The sequence below is a fragment of the Larus michahellis genome, chromosome 5, assembly GCF_964199755.1.
Source record: "Larus michahellis chromosome 5, bLarMic1.1, whole genome shotgun sequence".
NCBI lineage: Eukaryota > Metazoa > Chordata > Aves > Charadriiformes > Laridae > Larus > Larus michahellis.
The window spans coordinates 17647684-17664207 of record NC_133900.1 but is presented as its reverse complement, the minus strand read 5'-3'; the positions used below and the strand labels follow the sequence as shown (position 1 = coordinate 17664207).

The following is a 16524-nucleotide window of genomic DNA, read 5'->3' as shown; positions in this document are numbered from 1 at the left end:
TCATCTTTAGCAACCCGGCTGGCCATCAGCACTCTCTCCGCTTCTTCCTTTTATCATAGCCCAGGTCCTGTGCAGCTAGGGCTTGTTTACTTATCCCATGGTTTGCCGCCAGCGAGAGTGATGAGATCTCCAGGGCTCGTTCTGGGTGCCGTGTCCGCAGGTTCTTTGGCATCCACATAAGACTGCAGACCAGTTCTTTCAGACCTTAGTATCAACCCAAACTAGTTTTTTTTACAAAAGGCAATGTTTAAGTTTTAATTTTCTCTTCCTTCTCGACATCTGAAGGTTAATGTAAGTGAGAACACAGACAATATTGACAATGAGTTTGGACAAGCAATAGTTTTGCTTCGCCTACAGAACTTTGTAATTTTCTAAAGGCATGCAAAGTAGGAACCAACATTAGTTTAGACCTAAATCCAAGTTTATCAGTAATTCAAAGAGATACATAAATTCATCGCACCGTAAGCTCAAATTCAAGGATCAGTAGGTGATACATAGAATTTATTACTTTCTGTACTAGTAGGTTTGCACATTGGAAATGGCCATGAACAAAAAACCCAGGTAGGATTAAAATACTTATTCTCCATGTCTTTTTAGAAAAAGAGCTTTTTCACACTCACTGTGTGAATATACGGTTCATTTGAGGTGTTGGAAATAGTAATAAGCAGGTTGTCTCTATTCACTGCTTTAAAACACCCACAAGTTTTTCTCTCCTTGATTCCTCCCTCAAAAAAAAGTCTGCATTTTATCATATATCATGACCTGATGTGATTTCATTGGGTGATGACAACCCCTGTTAAACTTATTTTATATTCTCTCCAAGAGTGAGCTCAAAGCAAGGCACACTGAAGTTGATTCATAGATGTGCTGATGTGGAACATATTATTCATAGACCTGAGTATTCAAGGGAAGGGGAAGGGGTCACCAGCTTCACAAAAGTATGCTGAGCAGAACACTTGATTGCTTTTCTGTGAATATAAAAAGAAAAAAAGCTATCTTCAAGCAACTAGATGGTTTTCACAGAGATACTTAGATCTGCTCGCAACAGACTACCCAAACAAAAAACTGCAGAATGCTAATGACCACAGTGTAAAACAGCAAGGGTCACCTGAAGAATTGTATTTCTTCTACACAACACTCAAAAAGAGTAACTGTCTTTCAAGCCATTCTTCAAGTATTAGAAAATTCTTAATTTTCCTTTTCTACATTCTTGTGTTACTTTTGACAGAAAGCACTGAATACATTTGTGTTCTATAAAAAAAGCTTTTAGCAACAAAAATTACAAATCATTACAAAAGAGCGTCATAGTTTTATAATAGTTTTCTAGAGAAGTCTGACTATTACCTCTATGCTCTTGAAAGACATTCAAGTTTCACACATATTCTGTTAACAAGCAGAATGTGCTGGTTTAATTCAGTTTTGGAAAAAGGAAGATTCAGCCTCTTCACAGTAGGGACAAGGATAGCAAACATATGGACAACTGCTGAGATTAGTTTAATCCAAAAAGTCAATGCATAATTTCCATATAAGGTCAATAAGGAAATATAAAAATTAAATGGAATTTTTGCCAGCTTGGAAAATGAATGCTAGAAGTTACATTGTTTCTTTCCTGGCTGCATGGTTTTCATCAGACAAGTGTCTTCATGACAACAGTTGGAAAGAACAGTTTACAAGTCATTTAAAAATTAGCTGAGATACATACAACTTTGTAACTGAAGAGCATTCAGTTTTAATATGTTAGAAATCTGTGTCAACAAGTACTTTTGAGTTGTATCTAGTCTCATTTGTGTACGCTTACAATGAGATCAGTCTTTCATATCATTAACGTCTATAATGGCCAAACAAAAACCTGGTAGCATGAAGAATGGCTGTTAGAGGAACAGCACAATGCAGTCTTATAGCCCACACTAGGACGAATGCAAACAAGGCAGCTGAACTCACACCGGCTGTCTGGTTAGCAGGTTAGCACAATACATAGAAATAGATAGATATTCCAAGTGTTTGTTCTCACTCAAAACCAGTTATTGTGCTCTGGCCCACACATAGTTAGAAGAGAGCAGATAAAAGGCTTTTTGGCAAAGCTTGGAGCTTTGCTTAAGTGTGCACAATTGATGAAAAATTATTTAAAGTAGTGAAGACAGAACCAGAAAGTAATAATAAACACATTTTGTTCATGGATGTCTTTTGAAACAGTTTAAGATTTTTTCTAGATTTCTAGCATATGAAATATAAAGTACGCTCAGCGAGTCTCTAACCCAGTAATTCCTGTCAAAGTACCACCCTACAGGGTGCTATTGTTCAGAACAGCTACAAAGCTTCTGTAAAATAGGCATACTATAAAGAACTAACAATAAAGATGTTTTAATGTACTGGACACAGCAGAGGAAGTTTATTTTTTAATCTGAATATTAAAACTGTAGGGAAATGCTTATGTGTTTATTAACCATATAACAAATTAGTGGAATGGATGCATATAGTTTCATACATTTAATCAGAAATAATCTTCTATTTAGTCATAGAATAGCTTTCCAGTTGTTATTTTGCTGATTAAATACCTAAATACTGCATTATTTATTAATACTTTAAGATAAACATCATTCTTACATTCAGGAAGTGGAAACCAATGTGTTTTTCATGCTTTTGTAACAGCATAATGAGTACTCAGGAAAGCAATTCCTTATTTTGTATTCTAATTTATATCACACGTAGCATGAAAAGGCGAATACCAAGTTGTAGCATCAATAATCACTCTGCTAGCCAGTAGCTCCATGAGACAACGTCTGAGCACCTCGCGTGTAACAGAAGAAAAAGCTGAGCTGTTTCTTTCTGGGGCATAAGAGGATTACCCATTATGGCTCAACAAGCTAGTTTACCTGATACTGGCAAAATTAATTCCATTCTGCAGTCAGTCAAAAAAGTAATGTTGCCACCAATTGCAGCAAAATAAAAGTTTAGTTTATCACAATCCCTTCCCAAATCTTCAGGGAACTTGCTTCCCCTCCTAAAAGGGAGTCTCCAGCAGTCACACCTACTCTACTAATTTCTGCAGGACTTGTTTCATTCAATTTTGACTGTTGGAACAAGCAGAATCCATAGGCAGTCATACTATCTGTTAGGAGATCAAATCTTCAGCCTACTTTCTGTTGAGTACAAATCCTAACCTATGATTAACTGACAAGATAAAGTTCTTTTCTGATTCAAAATTATGTTAAATAGATATTTCGTATTGGGATCCAGTAGAAAGGAAAGTTTATTAACAGAATCATCATGAGCTAGAGACAGATGCATGGCCATCTGGATCGTATTTTATCAGTATTCAGTTATAAGAGAGGCCAGTAAAGCCGATTTCTTAACTTAGAATTATTAACGTTAACATACAATTTAAAAAGAATCTTCCAAACACTCATAAATGCTTATGTCAGTGTTAAATTTTAAAGCTTGTATCTTGAGTTCCCTCTAAAGAAGTCTGGGACTAGTGTCAGTAGTGACATTGTACTCAAAATCCCTAGCTCAATCTTATGAATGCCTTTTAATAATCAAGTTCAAGGCAAAGAAAATACTTGTCTTTATTTTTTCATGCAGTCACTAACACTTAAGAAAGTGTGATAATTTGGAATGATATATAGATCTCTTTAAAAGCAAATAATATAGAAACAAAACAAACATATTTCAGTATTATTTTAGGAAACATAGTTCTAAACATGCCAGGAAGCAAGCTTCTGTAGAAAAAGCAAGATGCAGAAAGAGCACCACATCAGACATCTCTGACACAATCTTTCCCCATGCATCACAGAAAGTCTCATTGTTTGAGCTCAGTGATAACATCCCTGTCTCATATCTTCCACTGCCTGGAGCTACATACTTCATGTTAGGTATACGTGTAAGAAATCGCTCAGGTCACACCAGTCAGCTCCTAGAATCTAACACACATATTTTGTTGAAGGGTCTTCATAGCATCCAAAAATGGTTACAAGAATGCTATCTGTGACAGAACTCAGAAGTTTTACTTTTATGAATCATAATTTAATTTTTTCTCTCCCTCCAAACCAAAGAACAGGTTTAAGTGTCCTGTGAGAGAGCAAACCTGTCACTCTCAGGAGAGAAGGGAAGTGATGACTTCTTGGACATTTTTTGTCTCTTTTTTTTTTTTTTTTTGAGGCAGAGAAGGGGTAGGGAGAAGACATGATTGGAATAGATAGATACGATTGGAATAGATAAGTTTTTTCTATAATTCAGCCACACGTTGTTCCTCAGAATATCAGTCAAGAAATAAACATCATAAAGAGTTCTAGTCCTGTGGAAACTAAATACACAATTGCCATTTTCTATATCAACATGAGAATACTTACGGTTGACTTAACTATGTAGAGAGACAGAAAGTACCACTCTACTGCTTAGAGCTTGGCAAATTAGTTTTGCCAAGCCTGAGCCTCGGGGCAGGAGGGTAGGGGCAAACAAAGCGACATGTTCCATAGAGTTTGCTTTACCATGCTAAAAGACGTGAATTCTTGAGATACCCAAGATTTCTGGCCAGCACAAGTACCACCATATCCTTGAAACAATGACATGGTGTTTACCACCACACCTCATTAGCCTGGTAGATAACTAAGAGCACTGAGGATAGCGAGTTAAGTCAGAAATGACCTATGAATAAAGTTAAAGCTTTGCAGAAACACAACATTTGCCCAGTATAGGATGAATGTTTCAGCTCAAGACCAGAATTAGCAAGTATTTATGAAGACTGACAAATACAGATGCTTCCATAACAGCACTTATCTAGGGTGAGGGAAATTCACTTTGAGCTTCTGGCTTTCTTTAAAGGCAAATGCCATAAACTCACTGGAAGTTGTGGTTTGGTTTTTTTTGTTTGTTTGGTTTGGGTTTTTTTAATTATTCAAAAGGGTAAATTAAAGCTTTCAGAAACATTCTTGTGGTGGAGGAAGGGTGAACAAACCAAACCTCTTTAAGTTGTCTGGAAAAGCACTCTTCATCTACTGCTATTCCCAAAACCATAAGCCCTGCAATATGGCTAAATCTGAGTTAAGATAGAAACTTTGAACTTTAGACTGATTATTCATCAAAATATCTCAGAGAAGAATAAGAGATCTCAAAAGTAACTAAGATAGCTGAAGAGAATTGCCAATTAGAGAGTTGAGGGAGAAGTCACGGGGCAACGGAGGGGAAGGGAAGAAAATTTGTGAATAGGAATCCACTCTTTCTACAATCTCCTGTTTCTTTGGGATAAATGTGACAGTGCTTTAGTGACTAATTGTATTCTGAATTTTCCTGAAGAAAAAAAAAAAGCTAGGCAGATTTTAGAATTACACTTGTGCTATCAAGTTTCTAACTAACCACCACAGGTAAAGCTCATTTTAAAAATCAGAAACAAGATCTACAAGTTTCGGATGCAACTTTGTTGTATTGATGGTATCACATACTGGCTGCAGTAGCAAGGCCACAGCTTTTGCTGCATTTTTCTTGCCTTTGTCTGTCCCCTTTTGACATCAAAGGTTAATGTTCACAACCTATTTCCTACAGTAGTCTTAACCACAGCTTACAACCCCATGTGTTATAAACCATCACATTCCAACACCCAATTCTTAATACAATTATACATCATTCTAATGGGACAGATCAATCAATGTATGCTTTTATTATGCATGCAGATATTGTTCTCAAAAGAAAAGTACATCAAAATAAACAACATGCAAAAAAAAAAATCAATAAATACAGTGACATCTTCAAATACCAGTTGTCTTGCATTTCTAAGTAGATAAATACTGTAGCTTCATCCTACGCTTCTCTTAACAATTCGTAGGGCAATGTTTTTCAATTTTTTTTTCCCCCTCTTTGTTGGTTCTTAACGCATCCTTGCTCTACCAAACAGTTCATGAAAAAGGCAGTAACAGGAAACATTAAACAATAACATCAGGAAAGACTCCTCTAAAATACAGAGAGGCTATTAATTCAAGAATTAGCTTCAGAGTTGTGTTGTTTTATTCCTACTATTAAAATGGGGGAAGTCAAGGCCCAGCTAGAATTCAGACACCAAGATTCAAATTAATTTAGTCACGACTTCCTGTGTTATACTTCCCCCATTGCGAAGTTTTGTTTATAAAGAATATCCTCCATCCACAAAGACTAAAAATAATTTTTGTTCAGCTGCAGCCTATTCACAGGAGATATTACATGTCCTCAGTTTTTCTTTATTTTCTGTTCTATAAGTATCTATTACAGGTCACAGACTGATTGTTCTTTGTATACGAAAAGAAAAAGTGGGGTCTGCACACGTTCAATGCTTGTAAAAACAAAAAGTTCAAACACAAAGTGATGAAGTGGTCTTATATATAGAAAAAGAAATTACTCCACAGCTAAAACACATGTTTATGGAGAAGAGACAAGGTCTTCTTGTGTGAGAGCATATCTAGGTTCTAAACAGAATACCATAATTAGATTAAAAATACAGTAAGAATAGAGAATATGAATAAGAGTACTTCTTGATTTTGAAACATGTCAGGAAACAAGCCATTGTGGGCTGGTTTTCTTGGTTGGCCTCTTGTTGGTTTTATTTTTATGATTCACTGTCTAAGAAACAGGCGTGCTAAAAAAGTGGCTACAGAAATGTTAACCTGCTACTATTTTCTTCAAAATGGATAAGTCTTCCATATTTCTACATTTGGATACAGAGTAATTTTTAGCACATCAAAGGAAAAAGCAAGCCACCAGATGCCATGTTACAGGTTTTCACAGCGGTAGTAAAGGCACTGCTGTCTGACTTTGGCAAGGTCCTGTTACAGAATTCAAGTGACATGCTATTGCAAGAAGTGACAGCAACTGGATTACTAGGGACAGTTTCTCACCTATTTGCCACTGACAGGTACAAATTTGAGGGATTAGTAATACTTGTATGTGGCTCTGGCACTTCCCAGTTCCTAGAGCTTCTCGGAGACTTTGTTCCTCTCATCCATGGAAAGATGTTGATCAAGCTAAATATGAAGCCAGTAATTAGCATGAAGGGGAATCAGACAAGAAAATTAGACCAAGAAATGCTCATTGGTCAAAGTCATAAAGCATTAAACATTTTTTATTTTTTTTTTTAAAAGAAAGCTGATTCTTCATTGCAAAGTGACACTATCAATGTTAGCTCTGATCAAAAAGTAGATTAGACCAAGAGAAGCTGCTTCATCTACTGATCCCAGTACTTAAAAACACTTCTCTAAAAATACCCAAAGAGTTTAAATTTCACTGCACCCATTGACTTCATTACCAGACAAAGCTGATTATATTATGTAATGCCTGTAATTACACAGGCTTTCCCCCAGCGGAAAAGAAAGCTTTCCTTTCCACATTTCCAGTTCTCCAATAAAATGATAACCTGATATATTGAAATCAAAGGGAAACATTATTAGTATTTGCAGGTTTGAAAAAAATCCTGGAGTACAAAACCTGATCATTAGCAAGGAGTTGTCTGGAAGTGTGAGTGTGTGTATATGTATAGATACACACACACTCATATATACATATATATATGTATATATCACTCTACCCAAGAAATATGAAACTCTACAGACTGCACTATTGACCTCTGTAAGACATAATTAAGTCACAAGACTCTCTGCACTTGCAGAGTCTGTACCTACAAAACTATCTGACCTTATCCTGTAATAGATATGAAAGTCATGGAGGCTTTAAAAATGATAAACCAGGTTGGACATCATATATGAATGATTATTTAAAGGGACTGCTTCACTGCACTAGGCACCATAACTGAGTTTCTTGAAATAAGTGACTGTTCATATATATTTTGAGATAATTTCTATAGACAAATCTCAATGCACTCTGCAAGGAGAGTGGGAAGGAAAGAGGAAAAGTAGTGAAAGATGGCCAATTTAAAATTACAGTTATTTGAACCAAAACTTTAAGAGACCATTAGACTGTAAAAATGGCAATAAAAGATCATTTAGACTCAGGAGTGGGGTCATTCTTTTGGTCCAAGAATATGCTACCTATGGAAAAGTAACAGAGTTAAGAAACTGCACTTGCTTCTTATCCATGCATGTAGTTTGACAAAACATCTGCTTGTCCAGCTATGCCTCTTCTGCGTCTGTCTTTTATTCTAAAACGAACTACTCTTCGTAAACCTATTTCCATTGCAGTAGTCACTGCTCCTAGAAAAACAGAATTCTTCGATAACTTCAATACCTACTTGCAAGAATTGAGTTGCTGAGTAGAAACCCTGACATTAGGGACACCAGCCTTACCTGATGGATCACAGCCTGGAGGTCTAACAATTTCCTCTTTGCAAGTCGGAAGCATCTGATTCACTAAGTTGTGTCAGGAAATTTTACTTCTAAATAAATAACCTTAATTAGGACTTTGTTAAGTCACTTTAATTGTCACCTATCAGAAGTTACTACCTGTTACCTTTTCCCTTCCACTTTAAAGTCTTGGTGACGTTTTTCACAGACCATTATGATACTTACAATAAAAAAAAGTATCTCAAAGCCACCTTGATATTTTTTTTCCCCTTGCCCAGAGTAATAAAACCACACAGCTGAAAAAGAATGGTTTCTGTGTAAATGTGGCTATATTGCAAGTCTTTCACCCAAAAGGAAAATTCAAAATAAGTTTACTGTTCTTCAAAAACAGATTACCTGTGCAATACTAGGATATGTAACACAAAAAGTCTACATCAGTAATACGTGACCATTTTTCTCCCCCCAACGATATTACAGTAGCTATAGCCCTATAAATCTCACATGAACAGAAATTGTCCTCTGTCAACTTTCAAACCTGCAGAGATTACTAAATACTTCCAATACATCTGGAGAGTCTAAACAAGTTATTTTCAGCTATTAGTGTTGCTAAAGCCAGCTTCTCAAACCTCCTCAGCTTATCAAGAACGGGAAATTAGCTAAAAAAGCTTAGGTGACAGAGGCTAGAACGTGAAAATATGTTCTCAGTTTAAAATAGAATCCTCTTCGGCTAAGAAATAATGTTTTTTCCTGTTGGGTTTCTATGTCCTGCTGAAATACCCACCTGCCAAGACTCAGAACTCAGTGTTGTCACTACTCATTACTTTAACTTGCTACTTTTGACTGAATTACAGTAAGAACAGAAGTGGTACTACCATTCTAATATACTCAGTTGACAAACAAATCTGTCCAGCCACTAAGAGAAATGAGTTTGCCTGTTGCAAAGATCAAATGAACCCAGTTTATTTTTTATAAGCTAGCTATTTTTTCTATGACTAAATATTGAAGACAGTGGCAAAAGGAATAGATAAGCTTACCTCGAAGTAGTACTATTTTGTGACTGAAAGTTTAGCAAGCTTCTTTGAATATCCAAAAGTTTTGGGATTTTTTTTTGAGCTTGGTTACCCCTGGTTATTTAAATTGGTTCCTCCCATCACTACTACAGTCCTTTTTTCTCACTTATACCAGACCTATTTCAGTAGTGTAGTACTGTTGATTTTAGTGTATTTCCACTCAGAATGTTATGTATTTTAGTATTTTGTAGACCTGGGGTGTAAAATAACTAGATAACTAAACAGAAATTGTTCTGCGTGACAGAATAGGGCACTACGCATCATATTTCTTCCTTCTACTTTGCTGTCTCTGAAGTACTGAAATCGGAACCCAGAGCAGGTGTTTTTGACGGCACACAGACCATCGTTCACACTACATTTTCTTTGCCCCTTTTTTCACCAAAACTATTCTTAAGAAAAGAGACAGACACACACACTCACATATGCAGCACATACAGAAAAAGCTTTCTCTGCCAAAATGTTATTCCCTTTGGCCAACAACTAATCAGTTGATTTAAATGGTTGCCACAGGGTTGAGTCAGTAGAAAGAAAGACAGGAAAATTCTAACTACATGGGGAATGTGCCAAGAAACCTTTGTAGCCACAAGTACCGTCCTTTTGTCTTAAATGAGACATTTCCCTTATTTAGCCAAAAGACAAACCTGCAGGCTATGAAAAACACAGATATTAAGAATCAACAAGGGGCAGAGAGAAGTGAAGCAGTGATTCAGGCACATTTTATGTGACCATAAACATAATTGTTTCCTAATACATTATCATTCAGCGATAATGTTATTTCAATGATTTTGGTATCAAAAAGCATGATTAACCATTCATAGAAATTCTGACTCTGCAGTTTATTGCAATTGGTCAGATAAGCTACAAAACATTTCTTGAATATTCAAATCAAATCAAACCAGGACACGAGCATTCCCAGCACTAAATACCTATAGATGATTTGCATTGCCAGGTCACCTGCACACAGTTCTGAAAAATCCCCCCCTCAATGCTTGGGCAGTATAACTTGAAAACAATAGATTAGTAAACAAGACAACTAAAGGATAAGTTTTTGCTGATGTTTAAAAATGAAGGGGCTTGTGCTGTTTTCCAAAAAGCCAGGATGACTGAAGCTAGAAAACTCAAGGACTGAATCGGCACCCTCCATCTGATTTGGGGCAAAATCCCCATACCCAACACTAGTAACTCAGTTGACGGACAGACCAAGAAACCTACAAAACAACTAACCGATCCTCACATGACAATGGTTGTTCTGTATTTTATTGCACTCACAACAAATAGTTTGTTACATCACTGAGAAATTCTGATATGTCTACTTTTTTAAAAAGAATACTGTAAAAGAATATATTAAATACATAATTAAATATTTAAAAAAACCTAAAACCCAAAAGAAATCAAACTACTTGGGATGGCTAAATATCACGCATTTTATGGGAGAAATGGAAATCAGTTCTTCCATTCATTTGTAAGGAAAGAAGAGAGCAGCACAGCAGGTGAATTCCTACAGTTACACACACTTCTCTTGGAAAAGGGCTCAGAGTGCATGACCGAGCAGACCTGGCAAAACTTAAAGCCAACAGATTTGACTCCAAGGCATTTTCCTTAGTGTCATCACATGCAGGTGTTTTACTTGTTAGCCTTCTGTGAAAAAGGCTTTCATTGACAATTTTGTTGAGCTAACATCCTGATGCTTACTTTTGTTACATCCTCTATTTATTCCACAGAGCTCTGCCTCAATAACCCTGAAGGCTCAGGGCTGTACAAATGGAGCAGCAAGAACAGCTGTCATTGACTCACTAAATTTAAGACCTTGTGATATTATTGTGGGGTTTTTTCCCCCCCACATTTCACAGAATTTACAGAGAGACATTAAAAAGAGACAACTCTACCTATGTGTTTAGCAATGTCAAAAGACAGCAGGTGGGTCATCATTCTGATAAATACATAATTAATTAGATGCAGGAGTTAATTAAAGATGAGTTCAAGGTGCAGAGTACGTTAAAGCCACAGCACTTCATATAAAGCATAAGAAAGTGAAAGAAAGCTTGTCAACGCTGAAATCAATGTATTTGTATGAAGTTTTATGCTACTTATCTTTTACCTTTAATACCATGAAGTCAGACAGCAAATATAATTTTAATTTATTGGAACTGTTTCATCATTTAGATAAAATATTCAAATACTTACTTGCTGAGAAGCTTAAAATTATCAAAGCCTGGAGGACATTTACAAAAGATTTATAATTATCTTTTTACTTATGAAAAATTGTTTTAGAGAAAGCCAAGGCCTGTTTTAAAGAATTTGCAAACAGCTAAATTCAAAGCAGCAATTCAGTTTGACTATCCTAAACTCAGGGTGCCATGATCTGCCTGACAGTTCTTTCCTCCTCCTCCGCTCCCCCACTTTTTTCTTTTTTACCTTAAATGGAGGAAACTTAAACAGAGATATGCATTATAAGAGCGATGATTTAATCTGAACATAGAAGAATCAGGAGTATATCCCTAGTTTTCACATTGGGCAAAAGCCAGTAATACTACTTTAGTCACTTTTAAACAGTTTTGTACTAAACTGGTAGATATTTCAGTCACACTGAAATCAAGCCATTTGATTTTTCACTGCTAATTCAACACATAGCTTCAATGTTTATTTGTTTGGTTTTTTTTTTTCATGTTATACACACAGGGTTAAGAAACGTGAAAGCTCTGCAATTTAAAAACATGCATTCAGTTCAAAGAAAAAAAAATTTCATATCATGACAGAAGTTCTACCCACAACCATGAGTCTCTGAAACGTCAATCATTCTGAAAATCTACCACTAGTTTTTATTATAAAAGTCAGTCATTTGAGTGAAAGTCATTGATTTAGTGTCTAATTTCAGAGGCCCCTCCAGTTAAGCATCAGATAAATCACATCCCTGTACGATGACTTTAGTAGATGTTTGCCAATGCTGCAGAGAATGCTGTAAGTTACCAGACAGAGCAAACTTTTACACTTTGCTTAAAGTTTCAGAAGACATTTAAGTCATCTGTTTATACTGGAACTTTCTTACTTTATACAGTCAGAGGGACTCTGCTTTATAGCACTGGTCAACATCAACATGTCTTAACGTCCCAATTGTATTTCCACAATCTTAAGTTTTAAATGGCATAGTTCCAACATAGTTAGCTGTCAGAAAGCAGCCACCAGGATGGTCCTCTTCATTTTGATAAGAACTGATGTAATTGCCAGAATATTCCATAGAGAAAAACATTTAAGGTAAGGTTTTCAAGCCCATCTCTGTGTACGCACTATTCTGTGCGCAGCTTGCATAGAAAAGCAAGACCTTCCTTTTTACTTAACCAGCGCTTGGGGCTGAGAACAATTCAGCCTTCTTGAGCCTAGACTTGGTCTTGCTGGCTTGAAGCTGTATTGGACATATTGAAAGCAATTGATTTTTCATTTGTGTTGTGCCACACTTTTTGAAATACTCATTGAAATAGGTCATATCGTATTCCATTAACAAATAGAAAATTGCTACAACTATTGACCTATTTTGTCCTTCAGTCACCATCTTATATGTATCAGTCATAGAATCATATCATAGAATGGTATGGATTGGAAGGGACCTTAAAGATCATCTAGTTCCAACCAGACATATGGAAGTAACGGAAAAGAAAAAAATGCACACAAAACCCATTTGTAGTTCTCTTGTTTTGAATAAAAAGTAGCATACATAATTGCAACTATTGTTTAAATATTTATTACCACCTGCACACACCATTTATTGCAGCCCGCCTACAATAAATTAGGCAACAATGCCAAAGTAGTTGTGATTTAAGCTGTTCTTAGTCAGAATGGCTTTCCAGTGAATACTTTATGAAACTACTCAAAGAAAGGGGGACTGTTTTAAAAATTTGGGTTTCATTGTCATCACATGCAGTGTGAAAGGAAACTATTACTTTTCTTTTAAGTAGGTGCCTGAAGCGTGTCTGTGTCTCTGAGTACTATTTACACCAGCTACAGGCTAATTAAAAACCCAGTAAAAATAATATATACAAAAACTTCTCCAGGGGGGCAGGTGTAAGTTCCCCTTTCCTCTGTAAATTAAAACTATTTCAGTCTCATCTTTAGCCATGCTTTCCATCTTTGTAGAAATATATTAGTCAGAATGGCAATTGGTTAGCCGCAGGTGTAAACCTTCGGTAATCAAGTAGTTTCATGGCTTAGATAGCACGTCTCTCCTCAGGTGTGCAGAAAACCCAACTCCCTCCCTCCTCTACCCAGCTCACTGAGAACTGGTGACTCCCCATAGTGTTTTTAGAAGAAAGGAACATAGCAGAGGGTTCATTTGTTGGTCCCTGAAGCAGCACACTACCAAGATGTTGACTGTAGGGATTCATCCAGCAGTAACACATTCACAACTGTGCTAAATGCTGTACTACTAAATATCATGTACTGCAAGTTGAGCAACAACTCTTCACTGTTTCTATCTAATGATGTGGGGTTTTCTTTGATTTTATTCCAGTTTTTTTCATTGTAGTGTCATGCTATGATGAGTGCATGTTTCCCTATATAAAATGCGAAACCACTGACAAATCCAGATGTCAGGCTATACTTGATATATCAGAGTAAATATTGGTTTCCATGGCACCGGTATGTGCTGGGAGCTCTCTCTTCTTTTAAATACTCCATGGATTTTATACATCATCTTCAGCGTCAAGAGAAGATTGCTACTAATGCTGTGATAACCAATGGCAATCAAAGTATTAAAATAAACCATGATCTCAGTTTATTTTTAATTGAAATCATTTTGAAAGTCACTGTTTAAGTAATCTCTCTGTTTTAATTACACTAACATTCAAAAAGTCTTATTAAGGGATGGAGAAAAAGATACAAGTCCCTCCTGAGAAGATTGGAAAGATTATTTTTCTTTTAAATGCATGTTAAGTGGCATTAACATAGAGCAGTGCGTACTTTCAGAATTCTTCTGGGAATATTGACATCCCTCCAGCTGTAACTAATGTCACAATTTTCACCATGAATTGAATGCTAGAAGTTAGTAAGCCTGCACATGTTAAGGAGTGAGAAAAGAGGTTCACAAACTCAGTATTAATTCACCAGTTTGTATCTGATGAAAGAATATATTTAGAAACAATTTAGAATGTACCTCTCTACAGACAGTTTTCCACCGCAGAAAAAAATACTTGTCTGCTATAGTTATTACAGTAAACTAAGCATCTGAGCTCATATCTTTTGTGTTTGCCATTCATAAAAGTTTTTCTCTTTCTCACTTCCCCAACGGTTCTCTGCTTCAGTTAATTTTTTCATGTTTTGTCGGTAGTATGAAAATACAGATTTCCAGTTAATTAGAGACAATCAATGATGCCCTATTGAACTGTAAAAGAAACAGATTTACCTTGAATCCAGGTAGTACTGTGAAAAGCAGGGTGTTCCAATTCTTCACTTGAATTTTTGTCATAAATGCAGTACACTGTAAAGATGAAAGATGAGCACAAAATTAATATTTTATGTGGGATTAAAGGAAATTACACAGTTACATCTCTATATGAATACCATAAAGATACATCAAAAGCTACCAAATTCACATAAGGCATAAATCTAATTCCTAGTGGAAGAAAAACTCTCCCTCAAGAAAGTAACTCAATTATCTTGTGTCCTTCGGTGATCCCTGACACAATACATCAGCTAGAAAACTTCAAATTAGGCAGAGCAACAGACAAAAGTAATTAAAAAAAAAAAGCAGGCTGCAAAAAACATAGCATTACAATTCTTTTAAGTGGAGGAATAGAGGAATATTTTCCCCTATTTACCCTGGTCAGTACATTATATTTATGTATTCTATTACAAAGCAGTATTATTACCTCAGAAACACATCTATATTACAAAAATCAGCCATAAGGACCATTCTGAACATTCAGCCAGCTTTTAAGTTCCGGACACTTCAATGCTAACCCTTAGATTTTTGAGTATCTCAAATTCAGATACTGGAATACATCATTAATCCTCAGCAATTCAAGGAACATTTATTTAGTAAAAATATTTCTTTTGATAAGCATATACACATGATCAAAATGCATATAGATATGACCAAAAGGCAACACAGTACCAGTTTCCACTTAGGCCTCCCAGAAGTAAGTACTCTCAGTTAGTGAGCTAGCACCATAAAATTAAGCGTGGAGACTTATCTCTGAGGGAGAGCAGCATCAGCTCCTTAGCTAAAGGAAAGGAGCTTTCTGTAAGGTTCTGTTTTCTCCCTTTCTCTATATCTTTTGAAAGCCTCTGCTTTTACTAAAACTTCATCTTCCAAGGCTTGAAAAAGCCTGAAGTATAAAATAATAATAAAGCAACTCTGAAAAGCCCATAGAAGCACTCATTCTTCCTGTAGAGCGCTGGGTTACTGGAACCCTTCATCTACCTACAAAACTAATTCAAAGCTTTAAAATACTTATGTTCATTGCTTATTGGTATTAGGTAACAGCCACATATCCTCATACTTGTTGTGACATTTCAGATAAGTACAGATCAGAACACTCCTTTGATATCAAATAATTTTGTGCCCAAGTTCCACCTCATACTACGTTTATAAGCTAGAAAAGCATAGATATATAGATACATATACACACATAAAAACATGTCAGCACAGGACGTGAAAAGTAAACTGTGAAAGCAAAAAAAAAAAACCAACTCCATAGATAAACGTTTTTTGTAGCTTCACCTCATTTTTTTTTAATGCTTTACCTACATAAAAGCTTTTTTTCATTATTTATTCTTCAGAATTCAGCTTCATTTATTAATTTTATTGCTATTAATTCTCTTGAGCCATCAGACTCACCTTATGGGAAGCTTTCCAGTAAACTTAGAACTCCTTTTTTCTTGTTGTTGACTGGCAGCTTGACAAGCAAATGCGAAAACCTTCTTTCTCACCAATATATCTCCTACAAAGGCTTTTGAGGGTCTGTTTAAATTAGCTGCCTGATCTGCTAACTACCCCTCTCAGGTGGCCCAACTCAAAGCACCTGTGCTAGATACACTGAGGGGAGGGTGGAAACAACAGATTGGCTTTAGGGATATTTCCTACCTCAGGTCCCACATTATAATACAGACTTTTGGATGCTAAATTTTTCCATGAAATGTTTTCTTCTATCAATAAAAACAATCCAGTTAATACTCTACAGACAAAATGAGCAGAGCAGCTGCTG

The 16524-nt window shown here is 36.0% G+C and overlaps 1 long non-coding RNA gene across 1 annotated transcript in view; it reads right to left on the bottom strand.

Annotated features, from left to right (window-relative positions):
* LOC141743708 (uncharacterized) overlaps positions 1 to 16239 on the bottom strand; it is an 81958-nt gene extending 65719 nt beyond the window's left edge. The window contains exons 1-2 of the long non-coding RNA XR_012587173.1: positions 16158 to 16239; positions 14721 to 14795 (exon numbers count right to left, since the gene is read on the bottom strand). This is a non-coding gene — a long non-coding RNA (uncharacterized LOC141743708). The remainder of the gene's footprint in view (positions 1 to 14720; positions 14796 to 16157) is intronic.
* Positions 16240 to 16524: the final 285 nt, after the last annotated feature.